Here is a 25,653-nt window from a genome sequence, read left to right as displayed (position 1 = left end):
GGAGTGTGTCAGGCTGGGTTGCACCGGAGTGCGCCAGGCTGGGTTGCACCGGAGTGTGGCAGGCTGGATTTGCACGTAGATAGTCAGACGTAGTAGCGTGAACTAGTATGCAACCTTTACTTTACTTTACTTTAGACTGTAGAACAGGAAGATTGCTCAGGCACCTCACTATCAGGGAGGGAGCAATATATATGAAATGTCCCACAGCCATTGGCTGGGAACGTAATAGCAAGTGCGCGCTGGCCTCTTAAGAGGGCGGGAGTGCACGCGTGCCCTAAGGACACGGCTGGAAGCCCTGCTGGAAGTAGGCAGAGCATGGGAGGGGAAAGAGCAGGCCGCAGCACAGCTGAGCGTACTGACACACTGGAGTCTCTGCCTGTCAGAGCGGGGATCCGGCGTGGCACTAACAGACATTGCCACCACCATGTTTCACTGTAGGTGTTTGGTACCTTACATCATTACGTTTTCAAATTGGGCAGTATATATAGTGCTTGCAATCACTACCAAACAGATTGAACTTGGATTCATCCGACCTCAACACCTTAGACCAATCTGTCTCTTTCTATTGGCTGTGTTCTTTGGCAAACTCAAGTCAGACCTTCCGGTTCTTTGCAGAGATGAAAGACTTCTTGACTGGAACTCGTGCATTCAACCCTAGTGCTCTTAGCCATTGCACCACAGTTTGGCGACTCACTTTGACCCTATATTCTTCATTCATTTTGTGCGAAATATCTACAGCACTTTTATGGACATCAGATACTGACTTTTTCTTAACAATGTGATCAACTCTGGAGGACGTTTTCCGTGGTCGTCCACTGCTAGGTTTGTCAGCTGTTCCAGAACCTTCTTTTTCCTTCTCTTCTTTCTTTAATATATGTGACACTTGACTCTGAGAACAGTTGAATTCCATAACTACCTCTTTTTTAGCTTCACTCTCAGAATAATAAGCTTCCTGACATCTGGTGATAAATTTGGCTGTGTCTTTGCCATGTTTTAACCTAAAACACACACACACATAAAAAAAAAAATTTGACTACCCATGACAAAATATGCAAAACATTTGGCCCACCAAATGATGAAAACTAACACATAAAGGGATAAAACAATGTCAAACACAATTTAAAAAAAAATGCAAAATATATATACAGTTGAAACCAGAAGTTTACATCCACTATATAAAAAGACACATATGCATGTTTTTCTCAATATCTGACATGAAATCAGAAAAAACCTTTCCCGTTTTAGGTCAATTAGGATTACCATAATTTTTAATATTTGCCAAATGCCAGAATAATGAGAGAGAGAGAATGTTTTAAGGCATTTTTATTACTTACTGCAAAATCAAAAGTTTACATACACAAAGATTACTCTGCCATTAAACAATTCTGGACTGCCCATATGCTGATGTCATGCGTTTGGAAGCTTCTGATAGTTTTTTTTGGCAACATCTGAGTTAACTAGAGACACTCCTGTGGATGTATTTTAATGCACACCTGAAACACACTGCTTCTTTGTGCAGCATCATGGAAAAGTCTAAGAAATCAGCCAAGATAACAGGAAGATAATTGTGGACTTGAACAACTCTGGCTCATCCTTGGGTACAATTTCAAGATACCTGAAGATGCCTCGTTCATCTGTACAAACAATTATACGCAAGTACAAACAAGATGGGAATGTCCAGCCATCATATCGCCCAGGAAGGAGACAGGTTCTGTGTCCCAGAGATGAACGTGCTTTGGTCCGACATGCGCATATCAACCCAAGGACAAAATCAAAAGACCTTGTGAAGATGATGGTGGAAGCTGGCAAGATTGTGTCAATATCCACAGTGAAACGAGTACTGTATCAACATGGGCTGAAAGGCCACTCTGCCAGGAAGAAGCCATTACTCCAAAAGAAACATAAAAAGCCAGAATAATGTTTTCAAATGCACACAGGAACAAAGACCTTAATTTTTGGAGACATGTCCTGTGGTCTGATGAAACTAAAATTTAACTTTTTGGGCATAATGACCATCGTTACGTTTGGAGGTCAAAAGAGAGAAGCTTGGAAGCCTAAAAACACCATCCCAATTGTGAAACTCAGGGGTGGCAGCATCATGTTGTGGGGTTGTTTTGATGCAGGAGGGACTGGTGCACTTTACAAAATAGGTGGCATCATGAGAAAAGAAGATTATGTAGCAATACTGAAGCAACATCTCAAGACATCAGCCAGGAAGTTAAAGCTTGGGCGGAAATGGGTCTTCCAAATGGACAATGACTCGAAGCATACTGCCAAAATGGTAACAAAGTGGCTAAAGGATAACAAAGTCAATGTTTTGGAGTGGCCATCACAAAGCCCTGATCTCAATCGTATTGAAAATTTATGGGCAAAGATGAAAAGGCATGTGCGAGCAAGGAGACCTAAAAACCTGGATCAGTTAGACCAGTTTTGTCAGGAGGAATGGGCCCAAATTCCAACCAACTATTGTGAGAAGCTTGTGGAAGGATATCCTAAATGTTTGACCCATGTCATTCAGTTTAACAGCTTCCCGACCGCCCACTGTAGTTAAACGTCCGCACTGCCTGGGCTCTGTGCAGCGCGGACGTTTAAAAACGGTGGGTGGTCCCGCAGCGCTCAGGACCCCCAGGGTCCTGCAAGCGCTGCAGGAGCGGTGCAGAGCGATAGCTCTGACAGGGAACATCATCGGGACCTGATTGGATCAGGTCCCAGTGATGTTAACCCTTTGCTGTCTTCTATATGCCGCGATCTATAGTGATCGCGGCATATAGAAGACAGCAGGAGGAGAGGGGGTCGTCCACTTACCTCTCCGACGACCCCTGATACCTTCCAGGACCTTGGGTTGCTATGGCAGCTGGAGGTCACATGACCGCCTCCAGCTCTGCCATATATGGTGTCCTGCCTGGCTCAGCCTGCAGCCTGCAGCTGAAGCCTGGCATGAGACTCTGACTGTGAAACAGTCAGTGAAGATCTCATGTAATGTAATATATGTCTATTACATTACATGAGATCAGGGATCAGAAAAATAAAAATTAATGTCCCATACAGGGACTAAGTAAAAATGTAAAAAAAAGTAAAAAAAAATTTTTTGAAACTGTTAAAAAAAAAATACAAAATAAATTAAAATAAATAAATAAAATATTAAACCGATAAATCCGTATATTTATGCAAAAATAAAAAAAGTACACATATTTGGTATTGCCGCGTCTGAAACAACCCGAGCTATAAAACTGTCACACTAATTAACTCCTTCTGTGCACACCATAATAAAAATAAATAAAAAAAGGAGCAAAAAACTATGCTTTTTCCTCATATTGCCTAACAAAAAGTGGAAAAAAATGCGATCAAAAAGCAAAATGGAAATAAAAATGGTACCGCTGAAAACGTCATCTTGTTCCGCAAAAAAAAAGCCGCCATACAGCTCCATCAGCCAAAAAATAAAAAAGTTATAGCGCACAGAATAAAGCAATGCAAAAAAAATATTTTTTCTATAAAATTGTTTTATTGTGTAAAAGCGCCAAAACATAAAAAAAAATATACAGTAAGTGTAGTATCGCTGCAAACGTACTGACCCGAAGAATAACGCTGCCTGATCACTTTTACCACAAGCAGAACAGCATAAAAAAACCCTCAAAAAACAATTCCTGAATTGTTGGTTTTTGTTAATTTTACCTCCCAAAAAACGGAATAGAAAGCGATCGAAAAATGTGCCGTACCCAAAAATGGTACCAATAAAAATGTCAACTCGTCCCGCAAAAAACAAGCCATCACATGACTCTGTCGGCCGAAATATGGAAAAATTATAGCTCTCAAAATATGGCGATGCAAAAACTAGATTTTGCAAAAAAAAAGCGTCTCTTAGTGTGTGACAGCTGTCAGTCATAAAAACCCGATATAAATCTGGTATCTCTGTAATTGCACCGACCCGAAGAATAAAGTAATCTAATCAGTTATATCACACTAGGAACGGCGTAAAAAAATAAATAAAACCAATTCTTCACCTGCTACTGATTTGTTTATTATGTCTCCCAAAGATCGCAGTATGGCCCGGCACACATTTATCCTGCGCTCTGCGCTGAGCACTTACGCCAGAGTTTCCGTGTAAATCTCTGAAATATGTGATTCAGCCGGAACCCATGACGGAAGATTCCCTGTAATGAGGCAGATATAGGCCACTGTGGATGCCGTCTGGCCTGTGATTCCACGGTGTCATTTGTTTTAGGCGTGCATAAAAGTGCAGTTGGCCACAGTTTTGTGCACTTCTGAAAAAAAGGACACCACTAAACAGAGGCCAGACGGAGTCCAGAGTAACTCTGCTGCCTCTTACAGTGAATGGATCCAGCAGGGGTTTCATCTGAATTACATCACTTGAAAATTTAGATGGAAACCCCGATGTAAGTGCTCAGCCTAGAGCGCCGGATAAATGTTACGTAAAATGTTCCCAATAAAAGCTTCAACTCAGTCCTCCAAAAAAGGTAGTCCACACTCAGGTCCGTCATCTGTTAAAAATATAAGGGACTTTCAAGTTACTGGTAGCAGAAAGGCTCTGGAAAAGCAAAATGGCCATTGCCACCCAAAAGAAATTCAGAAAATTTTGTGCTCCCAAATCCAAATGCCTATTCTACAATAATTTGTTCTCCAATTGTCAAATAGCGCTTCCCCCCCCCCAGATCTCGCCGTATGGCTGAGTGGTACGATACAGCCACATATGGGGTATTGCCACTTTTAGAAGAAATTGTGTGACACATTTCGGCACCATTTTTACCCATTGCCCTGTGTGAAAATGTAAAATCTGAGGGTAAAACATTTTTTTGTGGTAAAAATATAATTATGCTTTTTTCACTGCCCAATGGTATAAATTTAAAAATTAAAAAATACTCACTACTTCCCTAGATGAATTCCTTGAGAGGTGTAGTTTACAAAATGGGGTCACTTGTGGTGGTTTCTGCTGTTTCGGCATGTCAGCGACTCTTCAAATGTGACATGGTGTCTGCTGCCTATCCCAGCCAACATAGCGCTCCTTTCACTTCCCAACCCTGTCGTACACCAAAGCAGTGGTTTTCCCCCACATATGGGATATCAGCGTACTCAGAAGAAATTGTACAACAAATTTCATGGTGCAATTTATCCTGTTACCCTTATGATAATGCAAAATTAGGGAATGAAAAACATTTTTTGTGGGAAAAATGTGAAAATTTTATTTTTATGGCTCAATATTTTAAACTTCTGTGAAGCAGCTGGGGGTGCAAGGTGCTCACCACACATCTAGATAAGTTCCCTAAGGGGTCTAGTTTCCAAAATGGTGTCACTTGTGGGCGGTTTCCACTGTTTAGGCACATCAGGGGCTCCCCAAATGCAACATGGCGTCCGCTAATTATTCAAACAAATTTTACATTCAAAAAGTCAAATGGCGCTCCATCCCTTTCAAACCCTGCCGTGCGCCCAAACAGTGGTTTGCCTCCACATATGGGGTATCGGCGTGTTCAGTAGAAATTGCACAACAAATTTCATGGTGCAATTTATCCTATTACCCTTATGATAATGCAAAATTAAGGGATGAAAAACATTTTTTGTGGGAAAAATGTGAAAATTTTATTTTTGCAGCTCAATATTATAAACTTCTGTGAAGCACCTTTGGGTTCAAGGTGCTCACCACACATCTAGATATGTTCCCTAAGGGGTCTAGTTTCCAAAATGGTGTCACTTGTGGGGGGTTTCCACTGTTTAGGAACATCACGGGCTCTCCAAACGCAACATGGCGTCTGCTAATTATTCAGACAAATTTTACATTCAAAAAGTCTAATGGCGCTCCTTCCCTTCCGAGCCCTGCTGTGCGCCCAAACAGTGGTTTTCCCTCATATATGGGGTATCAGCGCGCTCAAGAGAAATTGCACAAAAAAATTTGGGGTCCATTTTTTCCTGTTACCCCTGTGAAAATAAAAAAAATTGGGTCTAAAGTAACATTTTTGTGAAAAAAGTTAAATGTTAATTTTTTTCTTCCACATTCCAAAAATTCCTGTGAAGCACCTGAAGGGTTAATAAAGTTCTTGAATGTGGTTTTGAGCACCTTGAGGAGTGCAGTTTTTAGAATGGTGTCACTTTTGGGTATTTTCTGTCATAAAGACCCCTCAAAGTGACTTCAAATATGATATGGTCCCTAAAAAAATGTTTTTGTAAATTTTGTTGGAAAAATGAGAAATTGCTGGTCAAATTTTAACACTTATAGCTCCCTAACAAAAAAAAATTTTGGTTCCAAAATTGTACTGATGTAAAGTAGACATATGGAAAATGTTATTTATTAACTATTTTGTGTGACATATCTCTCTGATTTAAGGGCATGAAAATTCAAAGTTTGAAAATTGCAAAATTTTCAAAATTTTCGCCAAATTTCCGATTTTTTCACAAATAAACGCAAGTGATATCAAAGAAATTTTACCACTATCATGAAGTACAATATGTCACGAAAAAAAAATCTCAGAATCAGGGGGATCCGTTGAAGCGTTCCAGAGTAATTACTTCATAAAGTGACAGCGGTCAGAATTGAAAAAATTGGCCCAGTCACGAAGGCAAAAACAGGCTCTGGTGCGAAGTGGTTAAGGTAATGGTACCAAATACTAATGAAATGTATGCAAACTTTTGACTATGCAGTAAGTAATAAAAATGCTTTAAAACATTCTCACTCTCTCATTATTCTGGCATTTGGCAAATGTTAAAAATTATGGTAATCCTAATTGACCTAAAACGAGAAAGGTTTATTCTGATTTCATGTCAGGTATTGAGAAAAACATGCATATGTCTCTTTTTATATACAGTGTATGTAAACTTCTAGTTTCAACTATATGTTGTATCACTTCACATCTCATAGAAACTAATGTTTTTCTTTAACATTTTGTTACAAAACATTAGTAAAAAATATGTATTGTCCACTTGGACTAATAATGACAATTTATGCCTGTTTTATACATGTTTTATACATTAACCTAGGGTGTGCCGAAGCAAGAAATAACGATCATATGGCCCATATGTATAGAAAATATGAAAAAACTTTATTCAAAATACTATACAGAGCATCTAGAGAGACAGAACACATGGCAAAAATACATACATTGTTTTAAAACATACTTAAAAACAAGCAAGTATCGCGTAGGGTGCAGGTGCCCCACCTCTCAAATCAACTTATTCACTAGTGTCATGTGATGGAAAAAGTATACTAATATATATGGGAAACATGAACAACCAATATATATATAAAAATAATCATCCTAACACTATTCATGTCCCTACCCTTCATATATCACACATGATCACTTTTCATTAACATTACCTTAATGAGAGGAATGGAGCCTGCACCGAGCGTAATTCCCCGACGTGTGTTTCGGCGCTGATGCCTTCCTCAAGGAGACTGCTCTGGTTAAACAGCTGGTGACTTAAATGTAGAATCGCGCGATACCGTCCCCAACGGAAATTGTAGATCACGTGTACGTTTCCATAGCGGCACACGACACTACCCAGTAATGCACCGCGACTCGCCGGAAGTGACGCAGGGCGCGTCGCCGTAACTAGGACACCAGACCCCGTCGGCATCGCGGCAGCGAAGCTACCCTGTGATTCCGAGAGAAGTCCGGCGTGCCAGGACGGCGATACCCCTGCGTACTGAGTATCACGGTACATACCCTGACAGGGAGCTCACATCTATACCAAAAGAAAAAAGAGAGAGAAAAGACCGTACATTGTGAAAAGCATCATTACTAGTTGCACCACACAACCCATTCTGGAAGGATTTGTGCCCCATCTCATGGTCACATCCAAAGGCTCATACTGATAAATTAGCATAGATGCATACATATGGGATATATATCATTCACTGCTATCAACGTAGAATTTGGAAATAAACACATTGTATATATCTCCCATGTAGAGCAATACATCTGCCTTTACTATATGGCCCACAATGGACATCCTCTCACATAGAATTTTGAAAATGGGCACATATTTTAAATATAACTAGATATTATCTCCAGGTTAACTCCACATTGTGGGGGACAATTATCCAAAGCTACACATATATATATAACATTCTTATATGAAATACCCCAACAAGTCAAATCCCATCATAAGCGGGTGGTATCCAAAATATACATATATCACACACATAGTACGATGAAAATACATACGACAAAAATACGATACTTCAAAGTGAAATCATAACATATGCATTTTCTTATTTTCATAATTCTCATCGTCCCGGGCAAAGTATCATGGTGCGTATATCATTGGTGAAATATATGCATATATATTTGTGACATACCTGGTGGCGGGCTTGCATAGTGCACCATCTCTCACTCTGCAAGATCGCAAACTTGTTCTTCAGTCCAGTCTGCTAGCCTGGCTTCTTTCCATGCTGTCTGTTTGTCTCTGTTCTGACTGTTTAGGGCGGCGGCCCGGTTACTTCCTGATTCTTGTAGCTGCTGTGGGCACACCCCTAATGCGTCCTCAGCCTATTGCTGTCTGTCACTGGATATTTAAACCAGCTTCACTTGGAAGCTGATGCCTGAGCAACTTCAACATTCAGTGTGCTCTTTGACTCTGAATGTGCCAGGTCCTGTTTAGTTCTTCTCCTGCCTGTCCGCCTTTCTGGAGGCTGTATTTCCAGGCCTGTCTGAACACGCTCTTAGCCTGTTCGTTTCTGCCTCTGGGGGCCGTATACCCAGGCTCGTTCCTTTATTTCGCTGCAGTAACAGTTCCTGTCTGTCTCTATGCCCGTTTCCTCCCTTTTTCTGCAGTGTCTGAACCAGCACTTGGCTATACCTAGGCTCGTTCCTGTATTTTGTTGTAGTAACAGTTCCTGTCTGAACTGTCTCCTAACCTGTTACTTGTTTCGTCTCTATGTCCGTTTCCTCCCTTTTTGCTGCAGTGTCTGAACCAGCACTTGGCTTTACCTAGGCTCGTTCCTGTATTTCGTTGCAGTAACAGTTCCTGTCTGAACTGTCTCCTAACCTGTTACTTGTTTTGTCTCTATGTCCGTTTCCTCTCTTTTGCTGCCGTGTCTGAACCAGTATTTGGCTTTACCTAGGCTCGTTCCTGTATTTCGTTGCAGTAACAGTTCCTGTCTGAACTGTCTCCTAACCTGTTACTTGTTTTGTCTCTATGTCCGTTTCCTCCCTTTTGCTGCAGTGTCTGAACCAGCACTTGGCTTTACCTTGGCTCCTTCCTGTATTACGTTGCAGTACAGTTCTTGTCTGAACTGTCTCCTGGCCTCTTACCTGTTTTGTCTCTGTGTCCGTTTCCTCTCTTTTTCTGCAGAGTCTGAACCTGCACCTAACTCCTACTCGTTGTCGCTGTACTTCTGCTTGTGAGTTTAGAGTCCACTCGCTACTTCTTTGCAAGTACCTTGTGTGTATCTGGTTCTGCCTTTCCCTTCCAGTCTGTTCCGTGTGAACAGAGCCCTGTCCCCTCTGCTCTGTCTTTGCTCACCACCTTGGTGGTTTCTGCCCGCTCTGCTCAGCCTTGTCCACCGCATCTGCGGTTTCGCTCTGCTCTGCCTTGTCCACTGCATCTGTGGTTTTGCTTTGCTCTGCCTTGTCCACCGCATCTGTGGTTTCGCTCTGCTCAGCCCTGTCCACCGCACTTGTGGTTTTGCTCTGCTCAGCCCTGTCCACCGCACTTGCGGTTTCGCTCTGCTCAGCCCTGTCCACCGCACTTGCGGTTTCGCTCTGCTCAGCCCTGTCCACCGCACTTGCGGTTTCGCTCTGCTCAGCCCTGTCCACCGCACTTGCGGTTTTGCTCTGCTCAGCCTTGTCCACCGCACGTGCGGTTTCACTTTACTCTGCTTGATTACCGCATCTGCGGCTCTGAATCCGTCTCCTAGTCTGTACTGGACCCTACCCAGCCTGTGCTCTAACCTGCCTGTTCCTGTATTCCCCGGTGTGGGTCAACAGCCGTGTCCGGGGTCTGACCTGGAGCCGCACCTGGTCCCTCTGCTCGGTTCGTCCCTGGTGCACAGGCGTAGTATGCCGTCGTGCGACTTTGGTCGGATCGGGTAGATACTTAGTTACGCCCCACCAGGCACTCTCCGGTTCATGGTCCAGTGGGATCACTAAACACGCACACGCCAGTCAGTCCGGGCGTGTGCATAACAATATTCCAATGGTGATCTCATATTTTCAACCAGAGCAGAAAACCATTAAACCTGCTAAAACAAACTATAATTAAAATCACACCACCAACACATATTTAAAAAGGAATATTGTATGCTTTGATTGTACAGGCATTATAAGGTGTCTGCGGGACTGGGTTATAAAAATGGGACAAAACTATTGTTCTCATTAAGACCATTCGGGTGTAGTGTTTTCAGGGTCCAAATCCACCTTGTCTCTATCTGGGCGAGTCTCTGGGACATGGGACCACCATGCATCCCTCCATCCACCATATCAATCAACCTCATCTCCAACAATTTGGCATTACAGTTATGATGCAATTTAAAGTGTCTTGGTATAGTTTTAAGCATGGACATGTCACTTTGTTCAGATGCAGCTGATATCCCCAATACATGTTCCCTAACACGTGTTTTTAGACAACGTGTGGTCATCCCAACGTAAATCAGCCCACAAGGACATGTCGCATAATATATCACATTCCGTGACGTACATGTAATATATTTTTTGATCTGAAAGGAGCGCTTGCCCGTAGAGTCAACAAATGTGGTACTTCTAATCACGTTGGGACAGGCCACACATCGGCCGCATGGTATACATCCAAGACGAATTCTTGCCTTATCCATAAAGGCATATGCTGCACCACCCTCATAGTGACTCCGGACTAGATGGTCTTGGAGGTTTTTGGCACACCGGAATACGATAGTAGGTTTCACTGAGATGTATTTAGCCAATACTGGATCGGCTCTTAAAACCGGCCATGCTTTAGTGAGGGCATTTCTCACTGCTGGTATCTGAGTGTGGAATGTCGTGATGAACCTCACCACATCCTTCTCTTGTTTCTCACGGGATTTATATAGCAGATCCTGTCGGGAAGAATATTTGGCCCGAATATACGCCCTCTTCACCATTCTATGACTGTATCCACATTCATAGAAACGTTCTCTCAACTCCATAGACTGTGCCTCAAAATCTTGCTCAGTGGAGCAGATTCTGCGGAGGCGCAGAAACTGCCCCACCGGAATAGATTGAATCATATGTGATGGATGAGAAGAGGAGGCATGGAGGAGAGTATTGGTTGATGTTGGCTTCCTGAAGATATTCGTTTGGACGGCATTGTCATTGTCTCTCGTCAAACACACATCTAGAAATTCAATTTTGTCCGGATCACATACAAATGTGATACGTATGTTTAATGTGTTTACATTCAAACTCTGCATAAATGTCTCTAAATGTTCACGCGATCCCTGCCAGATCAGCAGAATGTCATCGATGTACCGCGTCCAAAAGAGGACGCGGCCCATTGACGACCCCTGATCAGGCAGGGGGAGGTCCCTCTTTCACAGTCTCAAAGGCCTCCCCCATAGCCATCCCCTGAAGCTGCAGGTAGGAGGACCCCTTAAACACAAAAAAGTTGTGAGTAAGCGTAAATTCCAATAGTTCCATCACCAATGCTTGCATGTCATTGGATAAAGAGGATCGCTTTAGGAAATATTGAACTGCATGTAGACCATCGATGTGTCTAATACTGGTGTACAGCGACTCAATGTCAGCTGTCACCAATATAGAATCAGATTCCAGACACAGACCATCTACCCTTCTCAGGAGGTCCCCCGTGTACCTTAGGAATGAAGGAAGGCTTTCAACTAGTGGATTTAATTTGGAATCTATCCATCTATTGATGGGCTCCAAGTAATTCCCCCTGCCCAATATAATCGGACGTCCAGGAGGTATGCTGAAATTTTTGTGTAATTTCGGAAGAAGATATAGGGTGGGAACCGTTGGTTCGGCCACAGCTAATGCAGATACCAACTCACTTGTAATAACCCCCCTACTGATAGCTTTGCCTAGAATGTTGTTCAATTGTTCCTTAAAAGAAAGAAGGGGTTATATGTGAGCTTCTTGTAGCACGTTTTGTCGTGTAGCTGGCAAAAGGCTTCGGATTCATACATCTGCTGCGGCCAGACCACCAGATTCCCACCCTTATCTGCCGGCTTGATGACCACATCCGGCAAATTCTTCAGAATCTTTAATCTCTGTCTCTCATCTCTACTTAGATTGTCACATAAGATATGTCTAGGTATTTTACATAATTCATTTGACACAATTTGAACAAACATATCTACATTGATATTGCTGGAGAGAGGGGGGAACCGCTTGGAGCCCTTTCTAATAGATGGAGGTATCTTACCACTATCCAGAGTGTTGTGTTCCACTGCTAGTTCCTCCAAAGTCCTCAGTGCCAGTTGTTCCTCCTCTAGGGGAAATAATTTCCATAGATTATGATCATGAAAATGATATTTGAAAATTAGAGCCCTAGCAAAAATATGCAAGTCCTTTGAACTCATCAAACCCCACAGCAGGTGAAAAGGATAGGCCCCTGCTGAGAAGGGACAAGTCAGCATCTGAAAGAGGATGTTTACTCAAATTGATTACCTTGTTATCTCTTCTTTTCTTTTCGGGTGACCGAAAATCCTGTCGCTTATACGGATGGTAATTAAAATCACGTTGTTTCCTGGTATATGAACCGAACCTAGTTACAATCGATGTAGATGCTTCCTCACTGCCCTCACCCACGGACGAACCTGATGTGAGTGATGGTGTGCGAGATGGACGAGATTGCTGAATTGGTGCTTGTCGCCATCGATATACCTTCTTTAACTGATAATCACGCATATCTCTATTCATTTTAGTAACTTGAATTTCTTGTATTTTTTTGACAATGCCGTCCAAAGTCTTCTCCAATTTAGAGTCAAATATGGGCACTTATCAGGGGGGCAACTTGACCTAAGAGCTGATTGGGCAATGTCAATAGACATGTCCAAATGTGCAATTTTGCCTGTATTCAACTCGATCAATTGCTTCATTAATTTATTAGAGCATTCATAAATTAATGAAGCAATTGATCGAGTTGAATACAGGCAAAATTGCACATTTGGACATGTCTATTGATTAAAGATTCTGAAGAATTTGCCGGATGTGGTCATCAAGCCGGCTGATAAGGGTGGGAATCTGGTGGTCTGGCCGCAGCAGATGTATGAATCTGAAGCCTTTCGCCAGCTACACGACAAAATGTGCTACAAGAAGCTCACATATAACCCCCTTCTTTCTTTTAAGGAACAATTGAACAACATTCTAGGCAAAGCTATCAGTAGGGGGGTTATTACAAGTGGGTTGGTATCTGCATTAGCTGTGGCCGAATCAACGGTTCCCACCCTATATCTTCTTCCAAAAATACACAAAAATTTCAACAAACCTCCTGGAAGTCCGATTATATCGGGCAGGGGGAATTACTTGGAGCCCATCAATAGATGGATAGATTCCAAATTAAATCCACTAGTTGAAAGCCTTCCTTCATTCCTAAGGGACACGGGGGACCTGCTGAGAAGGGTAGATGGTCTGTATCTGGAATCTGATTCTATATTGGTGACAGCTGACATTGAGTTGCTGTACACCAGTATTAGACACATTGATGGTCTACATGCAGTTCAATATTTCCTAAAGGGATCCTCTTTATCCAATGACATACAAGCATTGGTGATGGAACTATTGGAATTTATGCTTACTCACAACTTTTTTGTGTTTAAGGGGTCCTTCTACCTGCAGCTTCAGGGGACGGCTATGGGGGCGGCCTATATGCCAATCTCTTCCTGGGACTGTGGGAGAGGGACCTCCCCCTGCCTGATCAGGGGTCGTCGATGGGCCGCGTCCTCTTTTGGACGCGGTACATCGACGACATTCTGCTGATCTGGCAGGGATCGCGTGAACATTTAGAGACATTTATGCAGAGTTTGAATGTAAACACATTAAACATACATATCACATTTGTATGTGATCCGGACAAAATTGAATTTCTAGATGTGTGTTTGACGAGAGACAATGACAATGCCGTCCAAACGAATATCTTCAGGAAGCCAACATCAACCAATACTCTCCTCCATGCCTCCTCTTCTCATCCATCACATATGATTCAATCTGTTCCGGTGGGGCAGTTTCTGCGCCTCTGCAGAATCTGCTCCACTGAGCAAGATTTTGAGGCACAGTCTATGGAGTTGAGAGAACGTTTCTATGAACGTGGATACAGTCATAGAATGGTGAAGAGGGCGTATAATCGAGCCAAATATTCTTCCCGACAGGATCTGCTATATAAATCCCGTGAGAAACAAGAGAAGGATGTGGTGAGGTTCATCACCACATTCCACACTCAGATACCAGCAGTGAGAAATGCCCTCACTAAAGCATGGCCGGTTTTAAGAGCCAATCCAGTATTGGCTAAATACATCTCAGTGAAACCTACTATCGTATTCCGGCGTGCCAAAAACCTCCGAGACCATCTAGTCCGGAGTCACTATGAGGGTGGTGCAGCATATACTTTTATGGATAAGGCAAGAATTCGTCTTGGATGTATACCATGCGGCCGATGTGTGGCCTGTCCCAACGTGATTAGAAGTACCACATTTGTTGACTCTACGGGCAAGCGCTCGTTTGAGATCAAAAAATATATTACATGTACGTCACGGAATGTGATATATTACGCGACATGTCCTTGTGGGCTGATTTACGCTGGGATGACCACACGTTATCTAAAAACACGTGTTAGGGAACATGTATTGGGGATATCAGCCGCATCTGAACAAAGTGATATGTCCATGCTTAAAACTATACCAAGACACTTTAAATTGCATCATAACTGTAATGCCAAATTGTTGGAGATGAGGGGGATTGATATGGTGGATGGAGGGATACGTGGTGGTCCCGTGTCCCAGAGACTCACCCAGATAGAGACAAGGTGGATTTGGACCCTGAAAACACTACACCCGAATGGTATTAATGAGAACAATAGTTTTGTCCCATTTTTATAACCCAGTCCTGCAGGCACATCATAATGCCTGTACAATCAATGCATACAATGTTCCTTTTTAAATATGTGTTGGTGGTGTGATTTTAATTATAGTTTGTTTTAGCAGTTTTAATGGTTTTCTGCTCTGGTTGAACATATGAGATCACCGTTGGAATATATATGCATATACTTCACCAATGATATACGCACCATGATACTTTGCCCTGGACGATGAGAATTATGAAAATAAGAAAATGCATATGTTATGATTTCACTTTGTAGTATCATATTTTTGTCGTATGTATTTTCAAAGTACTATGTGTGTGATATATGTATATTTTGGATACCACCCGCTTATGAAGGGATTTGACTTGTTGGGGTATTTCATATAAGAATGTTCTATATATATGTGTAGCTTTGGATAATTGTCCCCCACAATGTGGAGTTAACCTGGAGATAATATCTAGTTATATTTAAAATATGTGTCCATTTTCAAAATTCTGTGTGAGAGGATGTCCATTGTGGGCCATATAGTAAAGGGAGATGTATTGCTCTACATGGGAGATATATACAATGTGTTTATTTCCAAATTCTACGTTGATAGCAGTGAATGATATATACCCATATGTATGCATCTATGCTAATTTATCAGTATGAGCCTTTGGATGTGACCATGAGATGGGGCACAAATCCTTCCAGAATGGGTTGTGTGGTGCAACTAGTAATGATGCTTTTCACAATGTACGGTCTTTTCTCTCTCTTTTTTCTTTTGGTATAGATGTGAGCTCCCTGTCAGGGTATGTACCGTGAGACTCAGTACGCAGGGGTATCGCCGTCCTGGCACGCCGGACTTCTCTCGGAATCACAGGGTAGCTTCGCTGCCGCGATGCCGACGGGGTCTGGTGTCCTAGTTACGGCGACGCGCCCTGAGTCACTTCCGGCGAGTTGCGGTGCATTACTGGGTAGTGTCGTGTGCCACTATGGAAACGTACACGTGATCTACAATTTCCGTTGGGGGCGGTATCGCCGCCCCATTGGTTGGCGGTTCGCACGATTCTACATTTAAGTCACCAGCTGTTTAACCAGAGCAGTCCCCTTGAGGAAGGCATCAGCGCCGAAACGTGTGTCGGGGAATTACGCTCGGTGCAGGCTCCATTCCTCTCATTAAAGTAATGTTAATGAAAAGTGATCATGTGTGATATATGAAGGGTAGGGACATAAATAGTGTTGGGATGATCATTTTTATATATATTGGTTGTTCATGTTTCCCATATATATTAGTATACTTTTTCCATCACATGACACCAGTGAATAAGTTGATTTGAGAGGTGGGGCACCTGCACCCTACGCGATACTTGCTTGTTTTTAAGTATGTTTTAAAACAATGTATGTATTTTTGCCATGTGTTCTGTCTCTCTAGATGCTCTGTATAGTATTTTGAATAAAGTTTTTCATATTTTCTATACATATGGGCCATATGATCGTTATTTCTTGCTTCGGCACCCCCTAGGTTATAGTCGTTTAACGATTGGCCAGATATATATCCTATGAGTAGGTTGCAATATGGACGATATATTTATACTTCATTTGATATATATAATTATATTGTGCAACCCAATACTCTGTTCTAATTTCTCCTCTTATGTTTTATACATGCAGAATAACAGTTGGATGAGATACATAGGGCGGTAGTAATTTTACATTTTAGAATTTTGTCTTTTACATTAACACTGAGCAATCTGTCAAAGTAGAACTTTCAATTCTTTGCACATTCTATTTTTGTTAAGTCGTTTTCCTTTTTAATTAGTGACAGCTCCAGAATCTTAAAATCTAGCCCTTGGAGTCTTAAAACTCATTAAAGTACTACAAATAGTTACATGTCTGGATGCTAATAATGATGTAACATCATACCATCATTATTAATATGATTTTTAAAGGGAATCTGTCACCAGGGTTTTGTCACCTAATCAGGGAGCAGCATGATGTAGAAATAGAGACCCTGATTCCAGTGATGTATTACTTACTAGGCTGCTTAGTGTAGTTTTGATAAAATTGCTATTTTATTAGCAGGAGATTATCAAAAGAGGACTAGTAAATCTGCTGCCAAGCAGTCTTCCATGTTCCTGAGCTTTGTATAATCCCCCCTCCACCACTTATTTGCAGCTTTCTGCCTATGCACAGTGTACACAGAAAGCTGCCAATCAGTGGTGTGGGTGGGGGATCTACAGAGCTCAGCATTAAGAAAACTGATAGATCTACAGCAAATAAAACTGATTTTATCAAATCTGCAGCAAGAGGCTCAGCAAGGGATACATCTTTGGAATCAGGGTCTCTGCCGCTACATCATGCTGCAATGAGATGGGGTACCAAAAAGCTGGTGGCAGATTCCCTTTAAAAGGTTATGTTTACAGATGTTTAAAGAACACTTGGGCAATACTGAGAATCTGGTTTATAGCTAGTGCAGGACTGGTGGAAACTGGATCTGACAGGAATTAATACAAATTGCAAAGAGAGAATACCAGTGCCATCCACCACTCCACAGGCTCCGCATCAGGCATAACATAGTATATCAGTTTTGCCCAGAGTGTTCTTTTAATGTGTAGCACCCTGAGGATTCGGCTGCTACAGGGGTATTACACCTCAAGCCAGAGGTGTGGTATTCCACTCCCGGGTAAGGATGGAGTGTGGAACTGAGCTCAGTAGGCTGCATACACTACATACATCCCATTTCCGGGGGACAGATCAACGGTACTCCCACCAGTTTATGTGCAGGTACGATAGTGTCTGTCCCTGGCTGGAGTGGGAGGGGGGTGGAACATCCCAGTAGTGTAGGGGCAGATAGGGGGAGCAGTCTGGGTAATGCTAGGAGCTCATTGGGTGCTGGTCACCTGAGCTCACACATAGAGGGAGTATATAAGGTGGGAACCATCTTAGATCAGGGTCAGTCAGTCAGTCTGTCTGTCAGTCTTTTGTAGAGTGAGTCAGAGGAAGAGAGCAGAGGAGAAGAGCAGCTCCAAGGCCCAGAGAGAGAGAGGAGAAAGAAGGACCCAGAGGGGGAGAAGAGAGAACTCCAAGAACCCAAGATTAGATCAGCGGGTGAAGAGTTGGCACAAGGGTACCGGATCCCAAGCTGGTGGAGGGCCCTAATCCTTAGCCAGAGACCGGAGGTCGTGGGCAGGATCTGCCACGACCACCCACTAAATCCACCCGGAAGGCAAACCAAGAATAGGGTCAGGGAACCCAGAGACAAGGGTTTACCAACAAGAGGCCCGAGGGAGCCGGACTTAGGTGGATCCCTGGTGGGGAAGGCCAGAGAGAAGGAACGTCAGAAAGGGAGCTCAGGATCACGCTCCAGAATTACTTGGGAGTTGGCCGAGTCCAGGACCTGGTGGACGCAGCACGGCTCGGGCGGTCACTCAAGGCCGGAGTGACCAGCATAACAGCAGTAAGTAAAGACCCTGAACTGCACAGCCCGACTCTGAGTCTCATTACCATCCTCACTGCACCTCCACAACCACCATCCTCTACACCTGAACCCCTGAGGCTATACCCCTCCCGTTGGGGGTTATACTACCTGAGCTGCACACACATCACCAGCCTCAGCGGACCCTGCTGCAGCGGCGGCCGTATTGACCGCAATTCAACGGGTGGCGTAGTCGACACTAAAAGAACATCCAGCAACATCTGTAGGACTGCCACACACTGAGCTTGACACCCTGGGCACGGACCGGGTCACCGCCACTCGGAGACTACAACCCCCATCTGATCCGGCTCCGGGTATCCCCCAAACAACACTGGCCCAGGGGGCGCGTCAACTTTGGCGTAGTCGGCAGGATAACGTGCCCGCAACAACCGGGTACTGCGTGCCTGAAGAAAAGTTCACCGTTACCTTAAAAAGAAGTCTCCCGCCGGTTCCGGAGGGTCCCCGCCAACGGACCCCATCACAGGTCGTTTCCCGCCGCTTGTCCGCCATTTGCAGCTTTTTCCCGCCATCCGTGGAGTTTCCCGCCACTGGGAGACGATTCCCGCCATTTCCAAAGATTTCCCGCCTTGGAAGAGCGGACGCCATTATGGGCGTGCCAGAGGGTGGCAAGAGGTCACCTCCCATCGTGGGCCAGGTCGAAGAATGGCGCCAAAAGCGGAAACCGCGCCCACCAACAGAGACTGTGATGCTGGAAGTGTCCATCAGCGTAAGAGAACTGCCCCTGGAACTGACAATCACAAAGTTGCCCCGGGACCACCTTCAATGTGGGCGGAGACTGAAGAAAAGAACGAAGATGGGTGCAGCCTGGAGGAGTCTGGAGAGAGCGCACCCGGAGACAAGAAGTCTGGAGAGGAGTCCAGAGAAAGCCTACCCGGAGATGGAGGGAGAGTCAGGCAGCACCGACCCAGTGGTCAGGAGCCTGCTACAAGCCACAACCCCACTAGGCCTAGTGGAGGTCCTGGCACAGCTCCCCCGAGACCGGGAGGGTGCACAGACTGCGCTGGAGAGCCTCGCACGGAGGATGGCCCGGGTACAGCGAGAGACGTTGGCGGAGTGGAGCCGAGAGATGGCCCAGCAGACCGAAACCCGACAGCGGAGCACGCCACCCGAGACGAGGAGACAGACCGCCTCTGAGGATGGTGCAGGAGGACTGAAGGCCGGAGACGGCGCCGAGAAGGGAGCTGAACGGACGGAGGCAGGTAAAGGGGACGTCTCTACCCCGAGCCGGGAAACCGTGTACCTGCCCCAGCTCCCCGTCGCAGAGCCCGAAATTCCCCCTGCCGTGCCCGTCGCTGCATCGTCACCGCCGCAGACTAGGCCTCAACCGGAACCCGCGGCCGCGACCCCTGTGACGTCACGCGCTTCGACCCCGAGCGCGGCGAAGCAGGAAATACCATCGGCCTGGTCGCAAGGCCTAGTACCCCCGGGCGCCGCTATTCCAACAGCGCCCCCTACCTCCGCGGAGCCACCGGCCTGGTCGCAGGGCCGAGTAACCCAGGGCGCCGCCGTTCTTACGGTGCCCTTTGCCTTTAGGGTGCCCCAAGCCTGGTCGCAAGGCCTGGTCAACCCGGGCGCCGCTACCATCAACGCGCCCTCAACATCTAGAGTGCCGCACCTGGGTGAAAATCTATTTGCCCAGCATACGTGCCCGGATGGGCAGCCCTTCATATGGCCCCAGGAGTACATTCAGCTGGAACTCCAGAGAGCAAGGCCCATGTGCGAGCCCCTGATTCCGGCTCCGAAGCCCGTCAGGAGGACCCAGCCCCCGCTAGAGGAGGCACAGTTTGAGTGGGACCCCACCGGAGGAGACCTCATGGGGTTCACTCAGGAGACTCGGGCGGCCGCAGCGGAGCGTGCAGAGTGCTGCCGCCAGCAGCTCGAGGTCTTCGAGAAGGAGCGGAGAGAGAGGCGGGTCCGGGAACAGCAAGCACAGATAAGGAGCGCGGAGCAGAAGAGCCGGACCAGGAGGAATCCCCGTGCAGCTCATGGTCCCCCTTCCACCGGGACTGTGATAAAATTCAACATGCAGCATGGGTGGGGCTTCATTAGAGACCATCATACCCCCGGCGACGTCTTTGTGACCCGCAGAGACGTAGAAAGCCATCTGCCGGAGGGACACAGAGGTCGTGACCTGTATGTAGGGGACGAGGTCACCTTCACCCGGCACAAGTGTGCCAAAGGACCCTACGCCCTCCATGTGCATCGCCTGACGGAGGAGGAGCTGCGGTGTGAGGAGGAGCAAGAGGGCCCGGACGGGTCTGAAACTGAAACCAACCAACAGGAAAGAGCAGGAGGACGCCGTCGTTGAAGTACGGTAGAGAGAGACTGTATAAAGTTGCCCGTCGGGGTACCAAGAACTGTTACTTATTTAAAATATGTTCCCCGTTGGGACAAAGTGTGAACTGATGCCCGTGTGTCCCTAGTTCCTAATACCTGGCCGAGGACTGAGAGCGGCCATATCCCCTTTGTATATAGTTGCGCTTCCTAAAGCACCCCCTACTGGTTTTATGGGAAAACCATTTTTCTTCAAGAGACTGTCGCACTTTACCCGGTCACAAGTTGCACCGTGACCGGAGGAACCAGTGACAGGGATGTTTACAAGAATGTTATTTATGAAAACGTTTTATTGCTGATATATATATGATGTTTTATATGTTTATATGTTGATGTTTATGAAAAATAATTGTATGTTTTGGATGTTTTTATCTTTAACAGCCCGAGGACGTGCTGTGGTTTACCAGGGGGGAATGTAGCACCCTGAGGATTCGGCTGCTACAGGGGTATTACACCTCAAGCCAGAGGTGTGGTATTCCACTCCCGGGTAAGGATGGAGTGTGGAACTGAGCTCAGTAGGCTGCATACACTACATACATCCCATTTCCGGGGGACAGATCAATGGTACTCCCACCAGTTTATGTGCAGGTACGATAGTGTCTGTCCCTGGCTGGAGTGGGAGGGGGGTGGAACATCCCAGTAGTGTAGGGGCAGATAGGGGGAGCAGTCTGGGTAATGCTAGGAGCTCATTGGGTGCTGGTCACCTGAGCTCACACATAGAGGGAGTATATAAGGTGGGAACCATCTTAGATCAGGGTCAGTCAGTCAGTCTGTCTGTCAGTCTTTTGTAGAGTGAGTCAGAGGAAGAGAGCAGAGGAGAAGAGCAGCTCCAAGGCCCAGAGAGAGAGAGGAGAAAGAAGGACCCAGAGGGGGAGAAGAGAGAACTCCAAGAACCCAAGATTAGATCAGCGGGTGAAGATTTGGCACAAGGGTACCGGATCCCAAGCTGGTGGAGGGCCCTAATCCTTAGCCAGAGACCGGAGGTCGTGGGCAGGATCTGCCACGACCACCCACTAAATCCACCCGGAAGGCAAACCAAGAATAGGGTCAGGGAACCCAGAGACAAGGGTTTACCAACAAGAGGCCCGAGGGAGCTGGACTTAGGTGGATCCCTGGTGGGGAAGGCCAGAGAGAAGGAACGTCAGAAAGGGAGCTCAGGATCACGCTCCAGAATTACTTGGGAGTTGGCCGAGTCCAGGACCTGGTGGACGCAGCACGGCTCGGGCGGTCACTCAAGGCCGGAGTGACCAGCATAACAGCAGTAAGTAAAGACCCTGAACTGCACAGCCCGACTCTGAGTCTCATTACCATCCTCACTGCACCTCCACAACCACCATCCTCTACACCTGACCCCCTGAGGCTATACCCCTCCCGTTGGGGGTTATACTACCTGAGCTGCACACACATCACCAGCCTCAGCGGACCCTGCTGCAGCGGCGGCCGTATTGACCGCAATTCAACGGGTGGCGTAGTCGACACTAAAAGAACATCCAGCAACATCTGTAGGACTGCCACACACTGAGCTTGACACCCTGGGCACGGACCGGGTCACCGCCACTCGGAGACTACAACCCCCATCTGATCCGGCTCCGGGTATCCCCCAAACAACACTGGCCCAGGGGGCGCGTCAACTTTGGCGTAGTCGGCAGGATAACGTGCCCGCAACAACCGGGTACTGCGTGCCTGAAGAAAAGTTCACCGTTACCTTAAAAAGAAGTCTCCCGCCGGTTCCGGAGGGTCCCCGCCAACGGACCCCATCACAGGTCGTTTCCCGCCGGTTGTCCGCCATTTGCAGCTTTTTCCCGCCATCCGTGGAGTTTCCCGCCACTGGGAGACGATTCCCGCCATTTCCAAAGATTTCCCGCCTTGGAAGAGCGGACGCCATTATGGGCGTGCCAGAGGGTGGCAAGAGGTCACCTCCCATCGTGGGCCAGGTCGAAGAATGGCGCCAAAAGCGGAAACCGCGCCCACCAACAGAGACTGTGATGCTGGAAGTGTCCATCAGCGTAAGAGAACTGCCCCTGGAACTGACAATCACAAAGTTGCCCCGGGACCACCTTCAATGTGGGCGGAGACTGAAGAAAAGAACGAAGATGGGTGCAGCCTGGAGGAGTCTGGAGAGAGCGCACCCGGAGACAAGAAGTCTGGAGAGGAGTCCAGAGAAAGCCTACCCGGAGATGGAGGGAGAGTCAGGCAGCACCGACTCAGTGGTCAGGAGCCTGCTACAAGCCACAACCCCACTAGGCCTAGTGGAGGTCCTGGCACAGCTCCCCCGAGACCGGGAGGGTGCACAGACTGAGCTGGAGAGCCTCGCACGGAGGATGGCCCGGGTACAGCGAGAGACGTTGGCGGAGTGGAGCCGAGAGATGGCCCAGCAGACCGAAACCCGACAGCGGAGCACGCCACCCGAGACGAGGAGACAGACCGCCTCTGAGGATGGTGCAGGAGGACTGAAGGCCGGAGACGGCGCCGAGAAGGGAGCTGAACGGACGGAGGCAGGTAAAGGGGACGTCTCTACCCCGAGCCGGGAAACCGTGTACCTGCCCCAGCTCCCCGTCGCAGAGCCCGAAATTCCCCCTGCCGTGCCCGTCGCTGCATCGTCACCGCCGCAGACTAGGCCTCAACCGGAACCCGCGGCCGCGACCCCTGTGACGTCACGCGCTTCGACCCCGAGCGCGGCGAAGCAGGAAATACCATCGGCCTGGTCGCAAGGCCTAGTACCCCCGGGCGCCGCTATTCCAACAGCGCCCCCTACCTCCGCGGAGCCACCGGCCTGGTCGCAGGGCCGAGTAACCCAGGGCGCCGCCGTTCTTACGGTGCCCTTTGCCTTTAGGGTGCCCCAAGCCTGGTCGCAAGGCCTGGTCAACCCGGGCGCCGCTACCATCAACGCGCCCTCAACATCTAGAGTGCCGCACCTGGGTGAAAATCTATTTGCCCAGCATACGTGCCCGGATGGGCAGCCCTTCATATGGCCCCAGGAGTACATTCAGCTGGAACTCCAGAGAGCAAGGCCCATGTGCGAGCCCCTGATTCCGGCTCCGAAGCCCGTCAGGAGGACCCAGCCCCCGCTAGAGGAGGCACAGTTTGAGTGGGACCCCACCGGAGGAGACCTCATGGGGTTCACTCAGGAGACTCGGGCGGCCGCAGCGGAGCGTGCAGAGTGCTGCCGCCAGCAGCTCGAGGTCTTCGAGAAGGAGCGGAGAGAGAGGCGGGTCCGGGAACAGCAAGCACAGATAAGGAGTGTGGAGCAGAAGAGCCGGACCAGGAGGAATCCCCGTGCAGCTCATGGTCCCCCTTCCACCGGGACTGTGATAAAATTCAACATGCAGCATGGGTGGGGCTTCATTAGAGACCATCATACCCCCGGCGACGTCTTTGTGACCCGCAGAGACGTAGAAAGCCATCTGCCGGAGGGACACAGAGGTCGTGACCTGTATGTAGGGGACGAGGTCACCTTCACCCGGCACAAGTGTGCCAAAGGACCCTACGCCCTCCATGTGCATCGCCTGACGGAGGAGGAGCTGCGGTGTGAGGAGGAGCAAGAGGGCCCGGACGGGTCTGAAACTGAAACCAGCCAACAGGAAAGAGCAGGAGGACGCCGTCGTTGAAGTACGGTAGAGAGAGACTGTATAAAGTTGCCCGTCGGGGTACCAAGAACTGTTACTTATTTAAAATATGTTCCCCGTTGGGACAAAGTGTGAACTGATGCCCGTGTGTCCCTAGTTCCTAATACCTGGCCGAGGACTGAGAGCGGCCATATCCCCTTTGTATATAGTTGCGCTTCCTAAAGCACCCCCTACTGGTTTTATGGGAAAACCATTTTTCTTCAAGAGACTGTCGCACTTTACCCGGTCACAAGTTGCACCGTGACCGGAGGAACAAGTGACAGGGATGTTTACAAGAATGTTATTTATGAAAACGTTTTATTGCTGATATATATATGATGTTTTATATGTTTATATGTTGATGTTTATGAAAAATAATTGTATGTTTTGGATGTTTTTATCTTTAACAGCCCGAGGACGTGCTGTGGTTTACCAGGAGGGAATGTAGCACCCTGAGGATTCGGCTGCTACAGTGGTATTACACCTCAAGCCAGAGGTGTGGTATTCCACTCCCGGGTAAGGATGGAGTGTGGAACTGAGCTCAGTAGGCTGCATACACTACATACATCCCATTTCCGGGGGACAGATCAACGGTACTCCCACCAGTTTATGTGCAGGTACGATAGTGTCTGTCCCTGGCTGGAGTGGGAGGGGGGTGGAACATCCCAGTAGTGTAGGGGCAGATAGGGGGAGCAGTCTGGGTAATGCTAGGAGCTCATTGGGTGCTGGTCACCTGAGCTCACACATAGAGGGAGTAAATAAGGTGGGAACCATCTTAGATCAGGGTCAGTCAGTCAGTCTGTCAGTCTTTTGTAGAGTGAGTCAGAGGAAGAGAGCAGAGGAGAAGAGCAGCTCCAAGGCCCAGAGAGAGAGAGGAGAAAGAAGGACCCAGAGGGGGAGAAGAGAGAACTCCAAGAACCCAAGATTAGATCAGCGGGTGAAGAGTTGGCACAAGGGTACCGGATCCCAAGCTGGTGGAGGGCCCTAATCCTTAGCCAGAGACCGGAGGTCGTGGGCAGGATCTGCCACGACCACCCACTAAATCCACCCGGAAGGCAAACCAAGAATAGGGTCAGGGAACCCAGAGACAAGGGTTTACCAACAAGAGGCCCGAGGGAGCCGGACTTAGGTGGATCCCTGGTGGGGAAGGCCAGAGAGAAGGAACGTCAGAAAGGGAGCTCAGGATCACGCTCCAGAATTACTTGGGAGTTGGCCGAGTCCAGGACCTGGTGGACG

This window comes from Phyllobates terribilis, unplaced genomic scaffold (genome assembly GCF_046119375.1).
Source record: "Phyllobates terribilis strain yellow unplaced genomic scaffold, ASM4611937v1 Scaffold_4__5_contigs__length_816908805, whole genome shotgun sequence".
Taxonomy (NCBI): Eukaryota; Metazoa; Chordata; class Amphibia; order Anura; family Dendrobatidae; genus Phyllobates; species Phyllobates terribilis.
This window is presented reverse-complemented; position numbering follows the sequence as displayed.